The sequence below is a fragment of the Vicugna pacos genome, chromosome 27, assembly GCF_048564905.1.
Source record: "Vicugna pacos chromosome 27, VicPac4, whole genome shotgun sequence".
NCBI classification, from domain to species: Eukaryota; Metazoa; Chordata; class Mammalia; order Artiodactyla; family Camelidae; genus Vicugna; species Vicugna pacos.
In genome coordinates, this window is record NC_133013.1 from 29,764,225 (window position 1) to 29,775,631 (window position 11,407).

Consider the following 11,407-nt stretch of genomic DNA (forward strand, 5'->3'; position numbering starts at 1 on the left):
TGTCTTCTCTGCTTTCTTGGTGTGGTATTGGCATAGTTGTTTTGAAAAGTAATTTACTTTCTAGTAATTTCCAAGAAAAAACAAACAAACAAACAAAAAAGCAGACCTTTAAATGGCAGTACCAAGTACACAAATTTGCCACCTCACATAAAATACTTTGGTGTATTTTATTCCAAACTGGGATGCTTTCACAGGGAAACAGCACATAAACCTCAAATGAGGAAATTGTACGCTTCCACCTTGTAATCCCACCCACAGGTCCACTTCAACCTCACCACGGCCCCAAGTTATGGAAATATCTTTTTCCATTCTGATCCAGTTTTTTTTTTCTGAAACCATTATGAGAATTTCCCTCATTTTTGAAATCTTAATGGATTTAAATTGCAAAAGATAGTACAATCTGGGTGGCTTCTTCTGTGTGGCTTCTTTCACTAAGAATGCTTTCAATGCTCATCCAAGTTGTAGCATGAATCATCAGTACTTCATTCATTTTTTTTCCCACTGTGATTAAAAATGCATAACATAACATTGGCTACTTAAACCATTATAAATACACAGTTATATGGCATTAACTACATTTACAGTGTTGTACAAATATCCTCACCATTCATCTCTAGAATTTATTCACTTTCCCCAAGTGAAACTCTGTATCCATTTAACTCCCCTCAGCCCCTGACAAGGACACTGTTTCTATCTCTGAATGTGACTTCTGTGGCTACCTTGTATAAGTGGAATCATATAACATTTCTCCTGTGTGTGGCTTGTTTTACTTAGCATAGTGACTTCAAGATTTATCAAAGTTTTTGCATGTGCCATAATTTACTTAGTTTTTAAGGCTATGTGCTGTATATATATATAGTGTATACACCACATTTAGTTTATCTATTTATCCATTGATGGAAATTTTGATTGCTTCCAACTTTTGCTATTGTGAGTAATGCTACTATGAACATGGGTGTACCAATGTCTGTTCCAGTCCCAGTTTTCAAGTATTTTGAACATATACCCTGAAGTGGAATTGATGGATCATGTGGAATTGGTGATCACCTATGGGTAAGATTTTGAGGAACTGCCATGTTGTTCTCCACAGTGACTGCACCATTTTACTTTATTCTTTTATCAGGCAGAATCATACCACAGTTTATGAACATACATCATTTGTTTATCTATTCATCCTATGATGAAATTTCTATTGTTCTACCTTTTTGGCCATTGTGAATATTGCTGCTATGAACATTCATGTACAACTTTTTGTTTTTTTAATGTTTTGGGGTCTGTTTATAGGAGAGGGGTTGTTGAACTATAAGGTAATTGTATTTTAATCTTTTTGAGAAAATTACAAACTATTATCCATAAAATTTGTGCCATTTCCCAATTCCACAAGTAATGTTTAAGGGTTTCAATTTCTCTACAGTTTTGTCAATATTTGTTATTTTTACTTTTTATTTTTTTGATTGTAGGCATTCTAATGGGTTTAAATGGGTATGGCATTGTACAAATTTACATATCTATCATGACTAATGATATTGTCATGTGTTTGTTGACTATTTGTATGTCTTGTTTGGAGAAGTCTATTCAAGTTCTCTTACTGTTTTAAAAATTGGCTTATTTGTCTTTTTGTTTATGAGTTGGATAAGTTCTTGTTATATTCTTGATAAAGATTGTTTTTAGATATGTACTGTGTGAATATTTTCTTTGATTTTGTGGGCTGTCTTTGATGCACACAATTTTTAATTTTGAAGAAATGCAGTTTATCTTTTTTCTTTCATTGCTTGTGTTTTGCTGTCAGATCTAAGAAAATTGCTAAATCCAAGGTAAGATGATTTATCCCCATTTTTTTTTGACAGTTTATACAGCTGTCCCTCCCTATCTGTGAGGTATTGGTTTTAGTGCTCAAATTCTTTATATAAAATGGTGTAGTATTTGCAAATAATCTAAGCATAACTTCCTGTTTACTTTAAGTCATTTCTAGATCAGTTATAATACCTAATACAATGTAAATATTTCTGAAAAAATGTAATGTGAAATCATTTCTGGCATGCAGCAAATTCAAGTTTTTCTGTATAGCACTTTATCAAAATACTCCCCCCTCCCCCATCTGCAATTGGTTGATTCTGTGGATGTGGAACCTGCAGATAAGGAGGGTTGACTGCAATTATATTTCTTTTTAAATAAAAATTTTTATCTATCTTGAGTTAGTTTTGTTTGTGGTGTGAAATAAGGACCCAGTTTTATTCCTCTGCACTTGGATAGCCAATGGCCTGGCACCACTTGTTGAAAACATCATTTTTTCCCAGTTGTCAGAAATCAGTTGATCTTAGATCAATAGGTTTATTTCTGGGCTCTCCATTCATTTTTATTGATCTATAGGTATATATTTGTGCCAGTATCACATTGTTTTATTTGCTCACGCTTTGTACTAAGATTTGAAATTGGGAAATGTGCGCCTCTAACTTTGGTTTTCTTTTTCAAGGTTGTTTTGGTACTTTGGAGTCCCTTGTAATTCCATATGCATGTTAAGATAGACTTGTGTATTTCTTCCTGAAAGCCTTGTGATTTTTCACAGGAATCACATTGAATCTGTAGGTTGCATTATGTACTGTTGCCATCTTAACAAGGTTAAGTCTTTCCATCATTATGAGACATCTCCATATCTACTTAGGATTTCTTTCACCAATGCTTTATAATTCTCAGTGTACCAGTCTCGCATCCTCATTTAATCTGTTCCAAAGTATTATATTCCTGCTGACATTATTTAAAAGGAATTGTTTTCTTAAAATCCTTTACAGATTATTAATTGCTAGTGTATAAAAATAAAGTTAATTTTTGTTGATTTATGTTTTGTTCTACACTTTTGCTGAATTAGTTTGTTAGGTCAAGTAACTTTTAGTTGATTATTTAGGAGGTTCTATATATATGATGAGGTGAACGGTGTCTTTGAATAGAAATAGTTTTACTTTTTCCTTTCACACGTTGTTGCATTTTCATTCTTTCCTCATTGCTCTGTGTAGAGATTCCAGTACAATACTGAATAACAGTGGGGAAATCCAGCATCATGGCCTTGTTCTTGATTTCAGGAGTAAACCTTTCTGTTCTTCAGCATTGCGCATGAGGTTTGCTATGGGTTTTGCGTAATGCTTTTTATCATAGTGAACAAATCTCTTTTTACTTTCTTGAGTGTTTATGAACATGAAACAGCACTGCATTTTGTTTAAAGTTTTTTCTATATCAATATAACCATGTGTTTTTATGTCACATATTTACTGTGCTGTATTACATTGCTTGGTTTCAATAAGTTGAAAAACCTGGATTTCTGGTGTAGAGATGTTTGTAGTGCACAATCCTTTTTTTTTTTTAATCTGTTATGGTTAAGGGGTATGGGTTAAATTTAGGATTAGGGTAAGGTATGGGTATGAGTCGGGGCTAGACTAAGCCTAGTGTTTAGTCCTGGGGTTGGGGTCAGTGTCAGTGTCAGTGTTTAGAGTTTATTGTAGGGGTTGTAGAGTCAGAGTTAGAGGGTTAGGGTGAGGGTAAGGGTCAGTGTTTAGAGTTTAGGGGTCAGGGCCAAGGGTTTAGAAGCCTGAGGTTAGGGTTATAGGTTCAGTGGTTAGGGTATAGGTGAGGGTGTTAGGTTTAGAGCAGTAGGGTTAGAAAAGTTAGGCTTAAGCATCACTGGCCCACTTCCTCCTCTTTCCTATCCATCTCTCTGAGGCCTCCAGGATGGGCAGGATTAGCCCAGGGTCACACATGAGTCAGGGAGTTAACTCCAGAACAGTTTTTCTGCCCCTCAGTCCTGGGCTCTGAGAGAAGAATGAAATGTTTGTTCTTGTCACTGACTGCTTCAAATCCAACTCAACCTCAGTCAAAGCTTGTGATGCCTCAGAAGTCACACAGTGTTTCTCTCTGCTCTCTCACCTGGCCAAGGGATTGCTGTCCCCACTGCCTGCACAGCCCCAGGTTCCAGCACAGTGTTGGCACCCAGCACACTCTGTAGACAAGTGTGGATGTACACAGGACTGGGTAGAGGGACCTGCTGGCCACCACGTGCTCCCTTTGTGAGGACTGGTGGTCCCCTCCTGGAACTGGCTGGATCTTTTGTCCCGTCTGATTGGGCATCAAGGGATAGTCAAGTCAGGCAGGACAGCCCTTGACTTCTGACCATCTGGGCAGGCATTCACGGTCCTCCAGCTCAGGCCATCCTGGGCCTGTCAAGCCCCTGTTGCCAGTTACTAACCTGACTATGCTGTTGGGCAATTCAACAGCTCCTTGAGCAGTGTAGAGAGCACCTTGGGATGTTTCAATTCTCTACATCCACGGGGTCGACAGAAGGGCCTCCTGCCTCACAAACTGTTAGCTTGCTAAGAGAGATAATAAACCAGGTGGTGCCCTGACATGGGGTCCTTGGTGGCATCACACCCCATTGCCTTTCCCCGGTGTGCTTTTGGAGTGTCCCCCTAGCAGAAATACTGGGCCTAAGGCCCGTAAGCTCTCGCTCCACAGGCCTCACCTCACCACTGAGCCACAGGGTCAGCCTTGCACAGCCCTCTTTCCACATGGGAAAAGCGTGCAGAAGAGAGAAGTGGGGAGTCCTGCTTGTCAGCATGACAGACAGGGAACAGTGACGGCGACCAAAGCACCTTGCGGGACCTGGGACCATAACACCCAGAATCCCCTGCATGGCCTGGGATTATAGTCCCAGAATCCTGGGAATGCCCCATTCTGGAACTATGGCACCCAGAACCATTGGTATTTCTGCTCTTCAGGGGAATTCTTGGATCTTTCCCACTCATCTGGGGGATACAGTACCCAGAATCTGCTCGTGCCCCCTCCCCTAATCCTGGGGCTACAGTACTCAGAAGTCTCGGTATGTTACCCGCTCCTCACCCTGGCCCATCCTGGGACTACAGTGCCCAGAATCCTTGGCGTTTCCGCTCATCGGAGGACCACAGTACCCAGAATCCTTGGCATTTCCGCTAATCCGGGGACTACAGTACCCAGAACCTTCCGCTTTTCCGCCCACCTGGGCACTGCAGTACCCAGAATCCTCAGCGCATCCCCACCGTGGACTACAGCACCCAGAAACCTTCCAGCCGCACTGGACTGCTGTGCCCGGGACCGCACCAATTCAATCTGGTTTATTGGCAGCGGAGGCGTTTTATCTTAGCCTGCAGTTTGTTACCTGGTTGGTGGCCAATTTGGCGCCAGCCTTTCTTGCTGTCGTTTTTTCCTGCGAAGGTGGGCAACCAGGACCCGTGAGCGCAGGACTGCAGTGACCTGGGCAAACCGTGTGCCATGTGCCTGTCCGCAATTTTTGCAGGGTGGACTGAGGCCGGTGGACTCCCCCAGTTGCAGGCTATACTGCATCTCTGTGTCCTCCTGTGGGGCCCTGAGTCCTTTCCCCTGCCATCGGTGTCTCATGTCAGTGATGGTCACCTGGAGCCAGAGGCATCTTTGCCTCAACCCCGGGTTTCTGCCCAGCTCAATCTTTGAACCTCTGTGACTTCCCTGCCAGCTCCAGAGCTTGAAAGCCCTTCTGCTGGGTGGGAAGGCCTTTCCAGCCTGGCACCCTCTTGCTTCTCCCTCCAGTTTGTTACTGAATTGGTTGACTGGACCGGTACCTGGGTCTTAGCAGGGGCCAGGACCCCTTGTCTCTTTCAGGGAGGTTCTTTTTCTGATCAGGTTCACACAGCCAATAATGAGACAGATGCTGAGTCTGGAACAGCACAAGCTTTACTTAATGGCCAAAGACTGGCAAAATGGTAACCTAGCTCGCAGATCAGCTTCTCAATCCAATTTGGTTGCAGACACCAAATATATAGGAGGGTGGAAGTGAAGGGGCATGGCTGGGGGTCAGGTCAAGATGGGGTGGTGATTGGAAACAGCGGGAGGAGTATTCATGACTTAACAGGGATGTATTTGAACCCCGGACCGATGCAACTCCTTTTCAATCCTTGTATGGGAGTTTTGGGTAGTTGTCATGGCAATTGTCAACTGTCATGGTGCTGTTGGTTGTGTCATTTAGGCATGATAACATATTACAATGAGCCTGTAATAAAGCTTAGGGTTGACTGGAAGTCAAATCCTCTGCACTCTTAGGCCTAGTTGGTTCTAATCAGTCTGTGTTTTTCTCTATACAGCTTCCTCCTGAAACTTAGATAAGAGTAATTGGGTTCCACTCAAGGAAGGGGCAAGGGACTGAACGTGGGGCAACAGTGTCTGATATTTCAACATTTTGAAATATCTTGTGTCTTTTCTGTTGTATGAAAAATTCTGAAGTTGTGTAATTGTGAAAAAATTCAGAATTGCTTGTGTTTTTTAAATGAAAGTTGACAGTCTACAGTCTTTAGGAATATTCACTAGCTACATAGAACTCCTTATTTGATATGAGTGGGAAAATCTCAGACAACGAGATTTTTGTCAGACTGCATTGTGTACTGTCATCTGAGGCACCACTTTGATATTTCTGCTCTCTTAACCAATGATTTTCCATTCACATATGTTTCCCTGACCATGCCTTGCATTTTATCTTTGTTTAGAATACTTTGTTTTCCCAGGAGGAGGTAATAAAGGTTATTTTGGGAGATACTGTTAAACAAAATTAAAGTTCTGTACATTAGCAACATAACTCAACATCCTTAACTTGGTATAAGAGTAACACATTTTCTTGCTTTCCTGTGTTCTGTTAAATCACCATAAGCTAAATAGCTTTATAAAACCTATATGCTGAAATTTAGCTTTACTGTTTTTGCTTATGCTCTGATGCCAAACCAAACTTTTCATAAGTTTTTTCAATCTCTGGGTCAAACTCATCATCAGTGTCATCCAAGTGTGGATCACCAGCCTCTGATAAATCTGTTTCATTTTCTTCATCATCTGGAAAAAATTCATCCCTTTCAAGTAATTCTCAATATTTCTCTTGATAATCTGAATGAACTACAGGGAAAGGAATGCCATCAGATGTGTAGAATATTGTTTTACTCATAAAATAGTCTCATTTTCAGGTGCTGCTTCTCTGTTGAGGTTGCATGGATTCTACCTGAGTTACTTGACCAGAGTTCTACAAGTTTCATGAGCATCTGATTTATATGTCTGTGGCTATTTGCATCTAGGGTGACATTTTAAATTCTCCAAATAATTTCTTGCATACCAGTCTTTCCTGTTTCCTTCCAGCATCTTTCAAACTGACCCTGTCAACTTCAGTAACAGTACTGCACAAATTAAGTTGTCTGGAGGGTTAGAAAAAAGGGCATCCAGCATCTCCTGAAGAAGACCTGCTCTCATGACCTGGTCTGTTTTTTCCCTTGATCTCCAGATTAAGATAAAATTCTTCCAGGAAGAGTACAAATGCATGGAATTGTTTTCAAGTCACTTCATTCTTTTTGCAGCTTGTTTCTGAACTTCATATTAATTCTGATGTCTTTAAAGTAGCTATTGGTGGAAACTGCCTCTCTCTGGAATTTGCCAATTGCTAGTTCCCATGTAAGAGAATTTGAGATAGACATGGCCTGTTGATACATGACTTCCCCATGTTCTTGCAAAACATCATCTATTGTAACACAGCTATTCACTGTCTTTGCAAATCTTTCAGTTTCAGTTTCCAAACCTATGAAATTGTTTGTAAGATGATTCAAAAAATCCTGAACATATTTGTATAGAGTGGGATAATTCTCACAACCATCGTCATAGGATTCTGTATAATTAGAGGAACAAATTAGAGGGTAAAATTTGGGCTGTTCATAGACTGCTTTGACGTGAATAAGGAGCCACAACAACCCAGGGCTTAGCCGTTGCTGACCCCGAGTTCTGCAGTGGGGTGTCAACCTGTGAACTCGTCTTGTTCCCAGGAGGGCTCCCCTACAGTGTGGTTCTTGGAGAGAAGTGCCTATAGTCCATTTCTAAATTTTAGCATGTTATGTTATCTGGAGAGACAGGGAATTCCCCAAACCATCACGTCCTGGCCCCTTTTTTGTTTAATAGTGCTTTTAGCTGTCTCTCTCCTTTTTGCCATTTAGTTTAAGCAGCAAGGAAGAAGCAGCTAGAAGACTCTCAGTATTTTCTGGAAATCTTAGCTAGCTCACCCCATGCTTGGTCTCATTTTGAACTTTCCACATGACTGTAGGAACAGTGTTACTAAACTTTCTGACACTATATAACAAAGATCCTCTTTCCTTTAGTTTGTAGTCTGATTTTTTGATACTATCCTTTAAGTCCTCACCAACAGCCTCCTCAAAGGATGGACTTCTATTAATAGTATGTTCACACCACGTCAAGCTTTCACTAACTCTTCTGAAATCCTTGTCACTTTCTCCTACTGCCTGATATCAAAGCCATTCCCACATTTTAAGTTTTTGGTTATAACAACCCACTGCTTTTTGTACCGAAATTCATATGAGTTATGTAATACTGCTTAACAAGTTACCATGCAGTTTATCAACTTAGTAAACACTTATGTTCTCCCACAATTTCTGTGGGTTCAGTATCCAGGAGGAGGTTAGCTGGGTGGTTTTGACTCACGACCTCTCATGAGATTGCAGCCAAGTCATCATCATTATCATCTGGTGCTGGAGGGTCTGTCTCTAAGGTGAGTGTTACTCCTTTGCCTGGTACATTATTGCTGGTGGAGGGCAGTTCCTCCTGTTTCCCTACATGTGTTTGCTTGAGCGTGCTCACATTGTGTGGCTCCAGGCATCCCCCAGAGTCTGTGAACTGAGAGAGACAGCAAGGTGGAATATCCTGTGCCTTAGACCTGTTCTCCAAAGTTCCAAGACATCATGTGCTTTTTAATTTTTGTTTAATTTTTATTTTTTAACACATTTAATGGGATATGGTTCCTGTACAGTAAACTACACATATTTCAAATGTACAATCTGATGAATTTAGATAGGTGTATACACCCATGAAACCACCACCACAATCAAGATCACTAACATTTCCATCACTCCCCAAGAAGTGCAAATTTTTAACTCCCGATTTATCCCTTTCCACCCCATTTACCCCCTGGTAACCATAAGTTTGTTCTCTATGTGAGTCTGTTTCTGTTTTGTTGTTAAGTTCATTTGCGTCCTTTTTTTTTTTTTTTAAGATTCCACATATAAGTGATATCATGTAGCATTTTCATTTCTATTTCTGACTATGTCATGTGATTTTTTTTGTTTGTTAAGTGCAAAACTCTAAATTCAGCCCACACTCAAAGGTAGAATAATTAAGCTCTCCCTCTTGAAGAAATGATCAAAGAATTTGTGGGCCTATTTAAACCATCACAGTAGGACCATTTTATTTCTCTTCCCTCAAGGATCACAGTCCTTTCTACCTGATATGCAGTTTCTGAAAACATTTGCTTCATATGTTTGGTCATCTTTCTAGTTGCTTATAGTAATGGGCTAGTCTCAGGCTAGTTATATCAGAGATCTCAACGCACTGATTTGGACCTTACATGCAGATTTTCTTCTCTCTGGCTTCAATTTCCTCACCTTTAAAGTGGAAATTTTTGACTTAAAGAAAGAAACAGCAACAGAAAGATACTTTTTTGCTCTCTGCTTCCATTCCCAAAGAATTCATTTGTTTCCTTATTTACCTTTGAGTCACCTTAGATTTGGGAAGAGAATGTTAAGTAGCAACAGTGGTCTACTTCATCACATAAATTATCTGCCCCTTTATTGTACAAATTATCTAACATTTGACTCTGGCTGCCTATTGCCTAACACAGGCCCAAGCATTACAGGCACCAATAAAAGTGTGAATGACTCTTGGGCATATATTCAGAGGGAACTTTAATTTGAGAAGATACATGCACCCCGATGTTCATAGCAGCACTATTTACAATAGCGAAGACAAGGAAACAACCTAAATGTCCATTGACAGATGGCTGGTTAAAGAAGTTGTGGTATATTTACACAATGGAATACTACTCAGCCATAAAAAGAATACAATAATGCCATTTGCAGCTACATAGGTGGACCTGGAGATTGTCATTTTAAGTGAAGTAAGCCAGAAACAGAAAGAAAAATACCATATGATATCACTTGTATGTGGAATATTAAAAAAAAAGACAAATGAATTTATTTACAAAACAGAAACAGACACATACATAGAAAACAAACTTATAGAAACAAAGCAGGGGTAAGGGGGTGGAAAGTGATAAATGGGGAGTTCGAGATTTGCAGATACTAACTACTATATATATAAAAAAACAAGGTTCTACTGTAGAGCACAGGGAACTATATTCAATATCCTGTAGTAACCTATCATGGAAAAGAATATGAAAAGGAATATATGTGTGTATATGTATGACTGAACTACTATGCTGTACACCAGACATAGACACAACATTGTAAGTGGACTATACTTCAGTTTAAAAAAAAGGTGTGAGCTACTCAGTACTGCTCTCTTTTTCTGTCTTGTACTAACTCTGGAATGTGACCACAAGGAACAGGGAAATACAGAAATAAGACAGGGGCTGGGATGCTGGCTCAGGAAGATATAGCTCTGGAAAGTCATGGGCAGCTCGCTTCTTATTGTTAATGAAAATCGATTATCATCTAGATGCTAATACTTCTCCACTTGTGTGCTCTATGGAACTATGTTTGGGAAGTGTTGGAAAGGGGCCCCCAGGCCCTGTTTGATACTTTCATGTTTGTAGGTGTCTACTGAAATAAAGGCAAAACATAAAAGTTGAGAATTATATTTTATTTGGGAATGTGGCTGAGGACTATAGCTTGGAAAGAGCTCCTCACATAGCTCTGAGGAACTATTCCAAAGAGGTAAAGAGGAGCTGGGATATATGAGTTTCTCCTGAGAAAAAAAGTATTCAAACATTAAAAGATTATTACTAATAATGAAAAACATACATCTCAGGTTAAGAATTTTAGTGTTTTTCTGTTTATGGGGAGATGCAAGAATCTGGGCTTTTTGAAATTATTCCTTTGATATACACCTTAACTGTCTAGGGTCAGTACCCTGGTTTTTTTTTTTTTATCTTAAATTCCCCTCAGGGCGCACCTTTGGGAGGGGCCTGCTGCAGTGGCTGATGGCTTGATGGCAGCATAATCTGTTGTCTACATGGACCTGTACCCATGTTATTATGTCTGCACACAAAATCTGTGTCTGTGCATGGATGAGTGATCTTTGCTTCTTCTTCCGGGTTCTAGAACATCCCACTAAAGGCATTTATGGTAGGTTGACTCTTGGTCTCTCTCCTGGGAACAGAAGCCACTCTGATGAGGTAATTGATAGCTGTAGTCATTCCTCAGAAGTTTCTGCTTTTATTCAGATAAGGGGAGCTCCAAGAAGGCTTTTTTCTGCATCTATTAAATCTCAGTTATCTGCAGCTTAAAGTGGCTTTATACCAACTATGGGATTATGCCTGGTTTTCCATACCTCCAAATTTGTTCTTCTTTTTCAGGATTCC

The 11,407-nt window shown here is 40.1% G+C and overlaps 1 long non-coding RNA gene and 1 pseudogene across 1 annotated transcript; both read right to left on the reverse strand.

Annotated features, from left to right (window-relative positions):
• Positions 1-325: 325 nt before the first annotated feature.
• On the reverse strand, positions 326-4,948 carry LOC140689659 (uncharacterized). The gene is made up of 3 exons (XR_012064676.1): positions 4,885-4,948; positions 4,235-4,358; positions 326-501 (listed from the first exon to the last, which is right to left on the reverse strand). It is a non-coding gene; the product is annotated as an uncharacterized lncRNA (long non-coding RNA).
• Positions 4,949-6,736: 1,788 nt separating this feature from the next.
• Positions 6,737-8,111, reverse strand: LOC102544698 (polyadenylate-binding protein-interacting protein 1 pseudogene; annotated as a pseudogene).
• Positions 8,112-11,407: the final 3,296 nt, after the last annotated feature.